The 13,654-nt window shown below is 47.4% G+C and overlaps 1 protein-coding gene and 1 long non-coding RNA gene across 3 annotated transcripts in view; both read left to right on the top strand.

Annotated features, from left to right (window-relative positions):
* The window catches only part of LOC144889631 (uncharacterized), a 756,734-nt gene that overhangs the window by 469,923 nt on the left and 273,157 nt on the right, over nucleotides 1-13,654 (top strand). The window lies entirely within an intron of this gene.
* LOC144889868 (uncharacterized) lies at nucleotides 1,727-5,206 on the top strand. The gene is made up of 2 exons (XR_013622126.1): nucleotides 1,727-1,844; nucleotides 4,534-5,206. It is a non-coding gene; the product is annotated as an uncharacterized LOC144889868 (long non-coding RNA).

Raw genomic sequence — 13,654 nt, 5'->3', positions numbered from 1 at the left:
CAGTCGCTCAACCCCCCACAGACCCTCTCAGACTCTGATATTTTTTAAATGCTGTGAACAAACTTTGGTGCATCATGGGAGATGAAGGTTGTGATCAAGTTTTTCAATATTGTGTGTGTAGTTTCGGAGAAGAGAGCAAATACCTATTTTGGGGGTCAAAAACCCCCGTAGCTCCCCTTATTGAGCGCAGATTTTGATGTGATTAATTCACCTTCATCAGGCATCAGATATGAAGCTCATGTCCAAGTTTCATCAAAATCATGTGTTTGGTTCAAGCGATGATGACTGAAGTTTTTACTTTACCCAATCCCTCCCTCACTTCCTCAATCCCTCACTCCCTCACTCACTCACTCACTGACCTATGGACAATGCTCGATCGCATAAGCTCACCGTACTAAATTCCAGGTGAGCTAAAAAATACTGAGTTGGTAAAGGGAATTTTTAAATCTATAATTTTTTCGCAGGTGCACTGACCTATCACGGAGCGATCAACAGGTTAATTTCACCAAGAACGATCTCGCATCAACACAAATCATTCACATGCACATTGAATCATTCATATGTTTCTTGAATCATTCACTTCTTCCTGGAATGATGTGATGTTTAATTCCAGTGAAGAACGAAAGATTCATTCTATCTTGTGGAGAAAACGAATTAGCGATCACTCGATTTTACTACATCAGAGGGAAATGTAAGAACAATGTTGTGAAATTTCCTTCATTTCCAAGCTGGCCTCCAAAGCCAGTCGCTGACTGGGCATCCTCCGTCGTGCGAAGTCCTTCCTCGGCACACCTGAGCTCCTCACCACATACAAGGCTTTCATCCGCAGCTCAATGGAATACTGTTCTCCCCTATGGGCCGGTGCTCCTGCCTCACACCTAGCTCGGCTTCACGCTGTTGAAACCAAAGCTTTCAGAATTATTGGAATCTCCCGCGATGAAGCTATCTCTGAGGGCCTTTCACTCACTCACCGCAGGCAGGTAGGTGGTCTTTCTGTCTTCTACCGACTCCTCTCCGGCCTTGCACCCCCAGCTCTCTCTGTGCTCTGTCCCCCAAATATTCCTACAGGTCGCACAAGATCTGCCAGCAACCCTCTGATGGTTAAACTGCCGAAATCTCGGCTCTCTGCTCACCTTCACTCTTTCATTCCTCTTTTCTCCCGCCTCTGGAACAAACTCCCTCACTCCCTTCAATCCCACTCCTCCCTCCAGGTCTTTAAAACAGCTGTTCACCACCATCTCTTATCTTCCCCCATCCAAAACCTTGATCTTTTCTACCCCCGCTAATTCACCCCAGATCCACCTTGTTTGAAATTCCAACTTCTTTCCTGGAAGTCCTGGCAGTGTCCATATGTTTTATACCTCTCCCACCCCCCCCCCCCTTCCCATGCCCCCCCCAAAGCCCTCGCCCTCTCTCAGATCTCTCGATGTCTCCATGTCTCTCGGTCCCTGCTCTCAAATGTTGTGTTTGTGTCCTTCCCCCTCTCTCCCCATCTTGTCTACCGCTCCCGATGTTATATGTTTTATGTGTCGGTTTGTCTTTCTATGTGATTAATGTTCGCTCTTTCACGAGCCTCGATCTTGTATACAAAAAAACAAACAAAAAAAAAAATTCATCAATTAAAATTATATTTTATTTTCATACAAAATGGAGGTTACATTTCTCTTCCCCCATGTTTGTTATGTTTAGATTTTTCGTTAAAAGATCAAATAAATCTTCATAAACAAAAAAACAATAGAATTTCACATCTTGTAATTTTTGTAAATCTTTAATCATTTCCACAGAAGGACCGGTGGAGCATCCGGAGCAGGTTGATCTGGATCAGAACAACTTGAGAAGACTTTGTAAGTGAAGGGAAATGGGGAGGGGGGTTCTTATTCTTCCTTCCATATACAGATTATTTAAAATTACATATTTTCGCCTTTTCATTCTTTCCTTTTTCTTCTGTTTTATTTCCCTATTTATATTTTCCTTCACTCTATTCCACTTAGTTATTCTCCAACTCGACTTTCCCTCTTGTCAAGTGTCAGAAGACCCAAAGTTTGTTTAATTGAACGACGTCCAACCAGGAGGAGGGGATAGTCCAAACTTGTGTTTGCTGATTAAAGGCCTTTCTTAATCCCCACCCTCTACTCCCTCCTCTCTCATACCCCATCCCCTTCCCTCTCTCTCTCTCCCTCCATCTCCCCCACTACCCTATCCCCCTCTCTCCTCCCCTCTATCTTCGCCATGACCCCATCCCCCTATCTCTCTCCCCCACTGCCCCATCCACCTCTCTCTCCCTTCCCCACTACCCTATCCCCCTCTCTCTCCCCCACTACCTCATCCCCTCTCTCTTCCCCACTACCCTATCCCCCTCTCTCTCTTCCCCACTACCCTATCCCCCTCTCTCTCCCCCACTACCCCATCCCCTCTCTCTCTCCCCCACTACCCCATCCCCTCTCTCTCTCCCCCACTACCCCATCCCCTCTCTCTCTTCCCCACTACCCTATCCCCCTCTCTCTCCCCCACTACCCCATTCCCCTCTCTCTCTCCCCCACTACGCCATCCCCTCTCTCTCTTCCCCACTACCCTATCCCCCTCTCTCTCTTCCCCACTACCCCATCACCTCTCTCTCTTCCCCACTACCCCATCACCTCTCTCTCTCCCCCACTACCCCATCCCCTCTCTCTTCCCGACTTCCCCATCCCCTCTCTCTCTCCCCCACTACCCCATCCCCTCTCTCCCTCTTCCCCACTACCCCATTCCCCTCTTTCTCTCGTCCTCCCCTTCTCACCAACGATGTAATCAGAACAACATCTTTCTTGACAAATCCTGTTTCGTTCTGTAACATAATCCGGTATAAATTGCTCGTTCATCCCTGATAGAATTTAGAATCCTGAAGGAATTTGTAAGATATTTCCCAATGTCTCACATCAACATCTTACATCAACAAACATTGTGGAATCATATATCTATAATAATAAAAAGGTGTGTGTGTGTGTGTTTGTTCATCTCCTCCATAACTCCAAAACCATGAAACATACCACCCCCATACTTTGCATACATACTTCTCCACCTCCAAGGGATTACATGAATGAAAACTGTGTGTTTTAAAGATAATTTACACGAACAGGCTTGCTTATCTTTGGTCAGCCTGCGTTCAGGTCGCTCAGCTTGGGGTTTAATTCCCCCATTTTGTCCACTCAATTCAAGTATGCCCTGCATCAGAACAGATCATGTAATAAAGCTTGCTTGAGTGCTTGAGCTGCTTGGCGAGCGCTCTCCGAGCAGCTTGGTAAGCACTCTCCAAGCAGCTTGGTTAGCGCTCTCCAAGCAGCTTGGTAATGGGTGGAACACCCCTGCTCCCTCCTCAGATTGAGTCTATTTTATTTAGTTCCTTCATTTAAAGAGTAAAAATATGGGCAACACCTCTGGCGCTCACCTGGTAGAATAACCAGTATACTGCACTGACTAAAAGTATTTTAAACCAATTACAATGGTTGCCAGAAGAGAGGACAGCAGGTAGAATCATACTGACATAATCAATAGACTTCAAACAAACAAAAACATACCTATTTTGGGGTCCACTCCCACATACCTCCTTTTGTCATGCCTTGAACAAACATTTGTACATCACGGGTGGTGAAGGTTGTGGGGAAGTTTCATCGAAATAGTGTTTGTCGTTTCAGGGGAAAAAGCAAATACCTATTTTGGGGGGAAATATGGCTCCACGCAGACCCCCTGAGACCCCGTTTTTTTATTGTCGTGAACAAACTTTAGTCACAACACAACAAATATCATTCGTGCCAAATTTGGTCGCAATCCCATCAGCGGTTTCGGAGAAGAAGGTTCAAATGTTTACAGACGGATGGACGGACGACGCGTCATCGCATAAGCTCACCTGAACTTCGTTCCAGGTGAGATAAATACACGTGTAAAACGATCAACGTGGAGTGCCAAAACCACTTGCTTCCATGGTGATACGGTGGCTCGCTTCGTGGAGACATCTCCGGAATGGGAAAGCAAATGGAGGATGAAAGTAACAGGACAAGCACGATGTCTGAGAGGTATCCACACTCGCTCTGAGGTGTCTAACCTGGGTTTGAATCCCGACCGAGTTATAAACTGTCATCTCGGTGTTTCACAGGTGCAGAGTGACTCATCATTGTGTGTCGACCTGTTAAACAGTGTCACACCTGCAGGATTTTCATTTTCCCTCCCCTCCCCTCCCCCCTCTTCAACCTCTGACCCCTCTCCTCTCAACCTCTGCCGCCCCTCAACCTCTGTCTCCTCCTCATCCTTTCGCCTCACTCACAGATCTCCTCCCTCGTCTTCTCACCTCCCGATCCACTCCCCCTCGAAGTTTTTCTCGGTGAAATAAATAAATAAATAATGTAAGTTGTTCATTGCGAAATCAATAAAGTTGTTGAATCGTGAAGTGAATAAATAAAACAATTGTTGTAATAAAGTTTTTTTGTTACAAAGAGACAAATGGTTTGTGTTTCTGTCCGTTTGTCTAACGACGTCCGCGACCCCGTGTCGTGTCCGCAGATGGACGGAGCCCGAGGCTGGACCCAAACTCTGCACATCGACGGATCAAGATCTCCGGGGATCTCAGGACGGCGACTCGAACCGGGACCGAGAATCAGTACCCGGAACATCCTGATCGGTTTGATGTTCGTGCACAAGTTGTTTCCTGTGATTGTTTCTCCTCAGGTCGTCATTACTGGGAGGTCGATGTGGGGTCGAGTCGTTCGTGGGGAATCGGGATCTGTTTAAACTCCATGGGGAGAAAAGGGGCAGAGAGCTGGTTGGGAGAGAATCCCGAGTCTTGGTGTTTATGGAAACATTCTGACAAATTATCCGCACATCACAACAAACAACGTATCTCCCTGTCCGTCCCGGGGGATCATGAACGGTTTGGGTTCTTCTTGGATTGCGAGGCGGGAGAGTTGACGTGTTTCGGGGAATCGCGGGTCCTGCACCTGTTCAGGGGGAAATTCACGGACCCCGTTAAACCCGCTATTCGGGTTTGGGATGTTTATGGTGGTTCCGTTCATTTTGTACATTTAGTGAAATAAACTTTCATCACGAACTGATCCGGTTATTTTGGGTCAAATCAATCAAATCATTTACCTGTTCATGACGATGTGATTCACCTGGTCATGACGATGTGATTACTGATTAATGTTTATATTATAATAAAGTTTATATAATTTAATAAGTTCATTGTTTATCTTATTTGATGTGATATGAACTTTAACCCGAACTCTTCACTCTCCTCAAATGCAATAGATTCTTCTTCTTCAAAGCGTCATTGAGTGGGATGTTTGAGTGAAGAAAGTCCGTCCAGGTAGATGAAACCCTTTGTGTTTACCTGGAATGGAGCACCGGCGTTAATCGTGAAGGTGACAGTGGGTTTGGATTGGATCACAGGTAGAATATGGAACCCTGGATGGAATGAACAGAACGTTCATCAGGTATCGCGAATCACACCTTTCGAAACATGGCCAGGTGACCTTTTGGGTGTTACTCTCTCTTTTGCTCCGATGAAGGGTTCAGTCACACCTGAAACGTCAGATTCTCATTGTTTCTCACGGAGGTTTTAATCTTAATCTTTGTGGAAATCTCTTCCATCCAATCAAAACATAGAGATAAAATCATCATTTCATCACCAGTGTATTGACGTCACTAAGTTAATTTAGCGTCATCACGTGAATGCAAATTCCAGAGAAGGCGTCACATCATGTACTGTGATTAACAATTCATATTCACTTGGCAGGAGGTAAACCGTGATCATACAGGTGCTCAGGGCGACATTGCACTCCGGGAGGGGCAGGTTGGGGTTCACTCTCGAATTTCTCCAATTGGGGGAAAGTCGACCCGACAACTCTTGGTAGTGGGGACTTCGATCTAGCTATACCTGGATATTTAAACAAAGAACAGGTAAACACCTTCATGTTAAACATTCACCAATTCACTTCTCTTTTTTATTTTACACGTCGACGCCATTGAAGGTTGATATTACAACCGACATGACGAATCTTCCCAGGTATGACGTTTGTATCGTGAGTGAAAAACCTGCGATAAAACATGTATGAAATGTGCTTTGTGACGTCACAATCGGGAACAATGTGCAGTGGAATTGAAAACAAGGGTGTTTCACAGGGATGATGATCCATCAATGCACGGTAGGGGGCTCATCACGGTGTTTCACAGGTAGGATGATCCATAAATGCGCGATAGGGGCTCATCACGGTGTTTCACAGGTAGGATGATCCATAAATGCGCGGTAGGGGCTCATCACGGTGTTTCACAGGTAGGATGATCCATAAATGTGCGGTAGGGGGCTCATCACGGTGTTTCACAGGTAGGATGATCCATAAATGCACGGTAGGGGGCTCATCCCGGTGTTTCACAGGTTGGATGATCCATAAATGCACGGTAGGGTGCTCATCCCGGTGTTTCACAGGTAGGATGATCCATCAATGCGCAGTCGGGGGCTCATCACGGTGTTTCACAGGTAGGATGATCCATAAATGCGCGGTAGGGGGCTCATCCCGGTGTTTCACAGGTAGGATGATCCATAAATGCGCGGTAGGGGGCTCATCCCGGTGTTTCACAGGTAGGATGATCCATCAATGCACGGTAGGGGGCTCATCACGGTCTTTCACAGGTAGGATGATCCATCAATGCGCAGTAGGGGGCTCATCACGGTGTTTCACAGGTAGGATGATCCATAAATGCACGGTAGGGGGCTCATCCCGGTGTTTCACAGGTAGGATGATCCATCAATGCGCGGTAGGGGGCTCATCACGGTGTTTCACAGGTAGGATGATCCATCAATGCGCGTTTTTTTTTTTTTTTGTTTGTATACTGAATCGAGGCTCGTGAAAGAGCTAACATTTATTTCACAAACAAATCAACCAGACAAACAAAATATACAAAAAGAGGGAGCGAAAGACAAGATGGGGAGAGAAGGGGAAGCATACAACCACAACATTTGAGAGCAGGGAGAAGTGTGGGAGGGAGAGGGCTTGGGGGCAGGAGGCGTGGGATGGGGAGGGGGGGGGGGGAGAGGTATAAAACACAAGGGGACCGAAATTAGCGGGGGTAGAAAAGATCAAGGTTTTGGATGGGGGAGGATAAGAGATGGTGGTGAACAGCTGTTTTAAAGACCTGGAGGGTGTATTGGGATCGAAGAGAGTGAGGGAGTTTGTGAGCCGGGGTATGGGGCTCATCCCGGTGTTTCACAGGTAGGATGATCCATCAATGTGCGATAGGGGCTCATCGTGGTGTTTCACAGGTAGGATGATCCATCAATGCACAGTAGGGGGCTCGTCCCGGTGTTTCACAGGTAGGATGATCCATCAATGTGCGATAGGGGCTCATCATGGTGTTTCACAGGTAGGATGATCCATCAATGTGCGGTAGGGGGCTCATCACGGTGTGTCACGGGTAGGATGATCCATCAATGTGCAGTAGGGGGCTCATCACGGTGCTTCACAGGTAGGATGATCCATAAATGCGCGGTAGGGGATCATCATGGTGTTTCACAGGTAGGATGATCCATAAATGCACGGTAGGGGGCTCATCATGGTGTTTCACAGGTAGGATGATCCATCAATGCGCAGTACGGGGCTCATCACGGTGTTTCACAGGTAGGATGATCCACAAATGCACGGTAGGGGGCTCATCCCGGTGTTTCACAGGTAGGATAATCCATAAATGCGTTAGGGGGCTCATCCCGGTGTTTCACAGGTAGGATGATCCATCAATGCGCAGTAGGGGGCTCATCACGGTGTTTCACAGGTAGGATGATCCATAAATGCGCGGTAGGGGGCTCATCCCGGTGTTTCACAGGTAGGATGATCCATCAATGCGTGGTAGGGGGCTCATCACGGTGTTTCACAGGTAGGATGATCCATCAATGCGCAGTAGGGGGCTCATCACGGTGTTTCACAGGTAGGATGATCCATAAATGCACGGTAGGGGGCTCATCCCGGTGTTTCACAGGTAGGATGATCCATCAATGCGCGGTAGGGGGCTCATCCCGGTGTTTCACAGGTAGGATGATCCATCAATGTGCGGTAGGGGCTCATCCTGGGGTTTCACAGGTAGGATGATCCATCAATGTGCGGTAGGGGCTCATCCCGGTGTTTCACAGGTGGGATAATCCATCAATGCGCGTACCGTCCCTCGGATGAACGTTAAACGGGAATCCCGTCTCCCGACATTAGTTGGTGTACGTTAAAGATCCCAAGGTATCCTTCGTGAAGAGCAGGTGAGCTATCGCCGGCATCCTGAATAAATTACAGAACAATTCCACCGTAACCTGCACAGGTCCCTGCACTCAGTCAATGACGCGACCCCGACACCTTGTGCCGCATTCAAAAGAAGAAGAAGATTCCATGATTAAACACCATACCTGGTTCTATTATGAAGCCTCGTCAGTCCAAACACCATTGAACTTACCGCTAGTTTCACTCACAGTGAAATGTACCTGTTGGAATTCTGCACCTATATCTGGTGGTAGATGCTTCTTCATCACCATCAGGTATTGTGGGATACCTGCCACGTGTTTACTGTGTCCAGTAGATATCAGGTGTGGCAGCACGTTTATACCTCAAGGTGCTGTTTCCACCTGCCAGCTCTTTCAGCTTCCACACACCTTTTTAGTACGAGGACCATTTTGATGGACACAAGACACATTGGTATCTCTTGGTTCTTGTACAAGTTTCCGGCCGAACAAGGAACGACTTTGCTGTCGATCTCTCCAGATTAGACCACTCACCTTAGTCTGGAAGTGCTGATTTCCTGCCCATGGAGCTCTCCAGGTGTTTTGGTTCATGGTCCTGATGTAACAGCTTTCAACACCTCATCATCGTTACCTGAATGTTGGTAGATGTTGTGGATAGTGCCACGCGTTATTGTACCTTCCAGTGTGTGTTCATGGAAGTCCAGGTTATCAATGGAACTTTGAGTGAATTTTCCAACTCTATGGTTTGTGGGAATCAAGAGCTCACCTTGATCCTGGTCCACCTGACTAGTCCGTGACATGGAAGCGATACATCTCTGGCTCGTTGATACCTGACGATATTGTTAAAACGGTTCAATATTTTAACTTTTTCTTTACTCCTGGTTTGTTTCAAGATGTAAAATGCCAGTGGGGATACCTGCTACAGGTGCACAAATACCTTGATCCATATTGAGCACCTTTTCCCGATTTCTCTCATTCGGTTCCATTTTTAAGTCTGACTCATTCATCTCTGGAGTTGCATCAGTCACCATCCAGGCCACGTGATTGTAGAGTGACACAGGTACACATTCAGGTGCAGAATCACAGCGATGAATAAGCAGCGATGGATTACCTTCTCGATTCTTCTTCTTCTCAGTTTCTCACAGGTGTCCTTCACATCATTCCTGAATGATTTAGCAGAATGGTGGAAGATAACCTTCTTTTCAGGATGAGCACCTGTGGTGTGGATTCGTCACCACTTTCCTCTGCACTTTTCTTCAGGCAGGTAACCTTTGATAGAAGATAACCTGTTGACATATCTGATGAACAAATTATCGAAGATTCACCTTTTTGTGGTTCTATCATGACCTTTTATCCACGGTCTGTGTGGTATTCTTCATTCCTTTTTGAGAATGCAGCACCTGCATAAAGTGGTATTCACTATACCAGGTACGGACAACCACCTCCTGTATTTGTGGTGAAGTAAACTCACAAAGATGATTCTGTTCGGTTCTTCAGATAAGTTACCATCTTTGTAAGAGGTGAACTACTGCAGAGTATCATCATGTACTGGATCACAGGGTGTTCATCTGCAGGTGAGACTATGTCATATTTGTACACAAACAGGACTTGTGGTACGGGAAGTCATTATCAATCACGTCAGCACAATTGTCACCATATACCTGGATACGGTGTACCATATTATCATCACCGAGTACCTCTTCTTGCTCCCATATCACATTTTGTCGATTATCCTTCGTACTCACAGGTAGTAGTTGATGTTCACCTGTGCGATCTCGCTCCTTCACACAAACGAAGCACTGATTTCTATGGTCTATGGATTTAGTAGCGGATGACCCAAGATGGATCTACACCTGATGATCCCAGAGTTCGTTGCTGCGTTTTTGTCACATGTGTTGGACATGATGATTTCACCTTTTCACAATTTCCACATGTGACATGACATCCAGGTACCTTCTCAACAAATTGTTCTTCTTCTTCATTCAATTCTTCCCTCACACTAAATGCTACATCATCAGTCCGGTTGTGGCCATAAAGTTGGGCAGTCTGGACGTCAATGTGGTGGCTTCGGTGGCCGAGGTGTGTGACCAATGTCTTCTGGGATTGATTTTCCTGGTGGAACACGACTGTCAACTAGACCTTGGGCGAGGTCACATGTGGTTGGGTACTGAGAGGCTGCAATTGGTTGGAATGGGGGATTTCTAGGAGGCGCAGGGGGCGTGGCTGGACGTGCCACACTGTGACCGTGCCCCCCAGGTCCGAAGCCGTTGTAATTTCGGAGTTGGCATCAGGTGCTCACCACGTTGGCCAGCATGGGCTAGTGGAGACGTTGATCTTGCCCCCTCACAGGGGGCCAAATTATTAATGGTGGGTCGCATCCCCGTGGACACTTGTGGGCCAATGTTGGCGGTTTGGCTGTTCAACTTATCCGACAGCCCTTGCACGGTAAGGGGCGGAGCTGTCGTAGCCAAATGTAGTAGAGGGCACCAGAGGAGACGGATCCACATGCTTGCCAGGTCAGCCGGACAAAAGGGAGAAATTTGGGGAAAATTGATTGACCCAATGGGAAAAAGAACATCTTCTCTTCTGGACTTGGTTATGACTAACTTCCCTGAAAATGTCTGCTGCTCTTCTTCTGCTCCGATCGGATCATCTGATCATGTCCTTGTTAAAGTGGACATCTCTCTGACCATCCTCAGGGAGCCTACTCAGCGTCGACGAGTCTGGCATTTCACTCAGGCCAACTGGCACGGTCTTCAAGCAGCCATCAATCATCTGGACTGGTCTCCCATCTCTACCACCTCTGACATCAACTCATCCTGGGAATTCTTCCAAAGTAAATTGCTCTCTCTCATGCACAGATTTATCCCATCTCGTCTTCAGTTGTCATACCCTTCCTCCCGTCCATGGTACACGGAATCTTGTGGTGAGGCTGTTGCCCAGAAACAACTTGCCTTCGTCTCCTGGAAAGCAAATCCAACGGAAGGAAATCTCATTTCCTTTCACAAAGCCAGAAACAAGTGTGTGTCCACGCTCAGGAGAGCCAGGAAACAATATCTCTCCATTCTCAAGACCGAACTCTCTTATCTGTCTCCCTCTTCCAAATCCTGTTGGCGTCTGGTCAAATCCGTTTCTGGTGTTTGTTCCCCCTCCATCCCCTCCCTTACCTCAAATGGCTACACAGCTGACTCCGCACGTGAAAAAGCTGAATGCCTCAACTCTGTGTTTGCCTCTAAATTTTGTGTCCCAAACCCATCCCTCTCTGTACCCACCATACCCAGTCATACCCTGCTGCTCCTGGACTCCGTGTCCTTTCCTCCTGACAAGGTGGAAAAGTTTCTGTCAACCCTCATCTCTGATTCTGCAACTGGACCCGACGGCATCAGCCCACGGGTCCTAAAATCCTGCTCTGCTGCTCTATCTCACCCTCTCTCTGTTCTCTTCACCCTCTCTTTTGCTCAAGGTCAACTGCCATCTGCTTGGAAATCAGCCAACATCACCGCTTTGCACAAAAAAGGTGCAAAAACAGATCCTAGCAACTACAGACCAATCAGCCTTCTCCCAATTTTCAGCAAAGTCATGGAATCCATCATTGCTTCGGATATGAAATCTTTCCTCTTCTCCAATGGCTTGATCTCTGATCATCAATTTGGTTTCAGACCAGGTCACTCTACTCTGGACATGCTGCTTCTGCTGTCTCAACAATGGATGGAGGTCCTCAATGCCAAACAGGAAATTAGAGCTGTCTCCCTCGACATATCACGTGCCTTCGACACGGTCTGGCACCCCGCTCTGCTCACCAAACTCTCCTCCTTTGGTATCCATGGAAATCTCCACGCATGGCTGGCGGACTTCCTCTCTAGTCGTCGTCAACGTGTGGCCCTGAATGGGTTTCTCTCATCTCCTCTTCCTGTTCAGGCTGGAGTTCCCCAAGGCAGTGTTCTGGGCCCCGTGCTTTTTCTGGTCTTCATCAATGATCTCTCTGACTCTCTCGAAAATCCTCTCTATCTCTTTGCTGATGACTCCACTCTCTGCCGCTCCATTCCTCTTCCCTCAGATCGGCAGTCTGCTGCCTCCTCACTCTCTGAAGACCTGGACAAAATCACAGACTGGTCAAACAAGTGGAACATGTCTTTCAATCCTGACAAATCTCACACTCTTACTATGTCTCTCCGAAAAGATCGACTGGACAACCCTCCCATCTACTTTCTCAACAATCCTCTCCAAGAAGTTCTGTCGCTCAAGATTTTGGGTCTCACTATCTGCCATGATCTTTCTTGGGAAAACCACATTTCCAAGCTGGCCTCCAAAGCCAGTCGCCGACTGGGCATCCTCCGTCGTGCGAAGTCCTTCCTCGGCACACCTGAGCTCCTCACCACATACAAGGCTTTCATCCGCAGCTCAATGGAATACTGTTCTCCCCTATGGGCCGGTGCTCCTGCCTCACACCTAGCTCGGCTTCACGCTGTTGAAACCAAAGCTTTCAGAATTATTGGAATCTCCCGCGATGAAGCTATCTCTGAGGGCCTTTCACTCACTCACCGCAGGCAGGTAGGTGGTCTTTCTGTCTTCTACCGACTCCTCTCCGGCCTTGCACCCCCAGCTCTCTCTGTGCTCTGTCCCCCAAATATTCCTACAGGTCGCACAAGATCTGCCAGCAACCCTCTGATGGTTAAACTGCCGAAATCTCGGCTCTCTGCTCACCTTCACTCTTTCATTCCTCTTTTCTCCCGCCTCTGGAACAAACTCCCTCACTCCCTTCAATCCCACTCCTCCCTCCAGGTCTTTAAAACAGCTGTTCACCACCATCTCTTATCTTCCCCAATCCAAAACCTTGATCTTTTCTACCCCCGCAAATTCACCCCAGATCCACCTTGTTTGAAATTCCAACTTCTTTCCTGGAAGTCCTGGCAGTGTCCATATGTTTTATACCTCTCCCACCGCCCCCTTCCCATGCCCCCCCCCAAAGCCCTCGCCCTCTCTCAGATCTCTCGATGTCTCCATGTCTCTCGGTCCCTGCTCTCAAATGTTGTGTTTGTGTCCTTCCCCCTCTCTCCCCATCTTGTCTACCGCTCCCGATGTTATATGTTTTATGTGTCGGTTTGTCTTTCTGTGTGATTAATGTTCGCTCTTTCACGAGCCTCGATCTTGTATACAAAAAAAAAAAAAAAAAAAAGGGAAATTAGGAGTGGTGGATGATACTCTTGGACCCGACCAACCTGCGACGACCTGCACTTAAGGTAAGGTTTACTGTCCTTGATGTTTACTGTCCCAAGTGTTCGGTTCTTTCTCAGAAATTGGGACATGGGTAATTCGGATGGGAGCAGGTGAGAGTGACCCAATGGTTGGTAAATCGGTTTGGAAACCAGAATTGTCTTGTTGTGTTTATGTTTGTTTGGTGTCAACGGTTGA

Source organism: Myxine glutinosa, chromosome 1 (assembly GCF_964187855.1).
Source record: "Myxine glutinosa chromosome 1, kmMyxGlut1.1, whole genome shotgun sequence".
Lineage (NCBI taxonomy): Eukaryota > Metazoa > Chordata > Myxini > Myxiniformes > Myxinidae > Myxine > Myxine glutinosa.
This window is presented reverse-complemented; position numbering and strand designations above follow the sequence as displayed.